Raw genomic sequence first — 1,567 nt, 5'->3', positions numbered from 1 at the left:
ACTACAACCTCCATCTCTCCTAGTACAACCTCCATCTCCACTACTACAACCTCTATCTCTCCTACTACAACCTCCATCTCCACTACTACAACCTCCATCTCTTCTACTACAACCTCCCACTCCACTACAACAACCTTCATCTCTCCTACAACAACCTCCATCTCTCCTACTACAACCTCCATCTCCACTACTACAACCTCCATCTCCACTACTACAACCTCCATCTCTCCTACTACAACCTCCATCTCCACTACTACAATCTTCATCTCTCCTACTACAATCTTCATCTCTCCTACTACAACCTCCATCTCTCCTACTACACCTCCGTCTCCACTACTACAACCTCCATCTCCACTACTACAACCTCCAACTCTCCTACTACAACCTCAATCTCCACTACTACAACCTCCATCTCTCCTACTACAACCTCCATCTCTCCTACTACAACCTCCACCTCTCCTACTACAACCTCCACCTCTCCTACTACAACCTCCATCTCCACTACTACAACCTCCAACTCTCCTACTACAACCTCCATCTCTCCTACTACATCCTCCATCTATCCTACTACAACCTCCAACTCTCCTACTACAACCTCCATCTCTCCTACTACAACCTCCACCTCACCTACTACAACCTCCACCTCTCCTACTACAACCTCCATTTCTCCTACTACAACCTCCATCTCATCCTACTACAACCTCCATCTCCCGTACACACAACCTCCATTACTCCTACTACAACCTCCATCTCCACTACTACAACCTCCATCTCTCCTAGTACCTAGTATCTCTCCTACTACAACCTCCATCTCCACTACTACAACCTCCATCTCTCCTACTACAACCTCCATCTCCACTACTACAACCTCTATCTCTCCTACTACAACCTCCATCTCTCCTACTACAACCTCCATCTCCACTACTACAACCTCTATCTCCTCTACTACAACCTCCATCTCATCCTACTACAACCTCCATCTCCCTTACACACAACCTCCATCTCTCCTACTACAACCTCCATCTCCACTACTACAACCTCCATCTCTCCTAGTACAACCTCCATCTCCACTACTACAACCTCTATCTCTCCTACTACAACCTCCATCTCTCCTACTACAACCTCTATCAATCCTACTACAACCTCCATCTATTCTACTACAACCTCCATCTCTCCTACTACAACTTCCATCTCTCCTACTACAACCTCCATCTATTCTACTATAACCTCCATCTATCCTACTACAACCTCCATCTCCCCTACACACAACCTCCATCTCTCCTACTACAACCTCCATCTATCCTACTACAACCTCCATCTCTCCTACTACAACCTCCATCTCTCCTACTACAACCTCCATCTCATCCTACTACAACCTCCATCTCCCGTACACACAACCTCCATTACTCCTACTACAACCTCCATCTCCACTACTACAACCTCCATCTCTCCTAGTACAACCTCCATCTCCACTACTACAACCTCTATCTCTCCTACTACAACCTCCATCTCCACTACTACAACCTCCATCTCTCCTACTACAACCTCCATCTCCACTACTACAACC

The sequence above is a fragment of the Salvelinus alpinus genome, chromosome 31 (genome assembly GCF_045679555.1).
Source record: "Salvelinus alpinus chromosome 31, SLU_Salpinus.1, whole genome shotgun sequence".
Taxonomy (NCBI): Eukaryota; Metazoa; Chordata; class Actinopteri; order Salmoniformes; family Salmonidae; genus Salvelinus; species Salvelinus alpinus.
Note: the sequence above shows the minus strand (reverse complement) of the source record.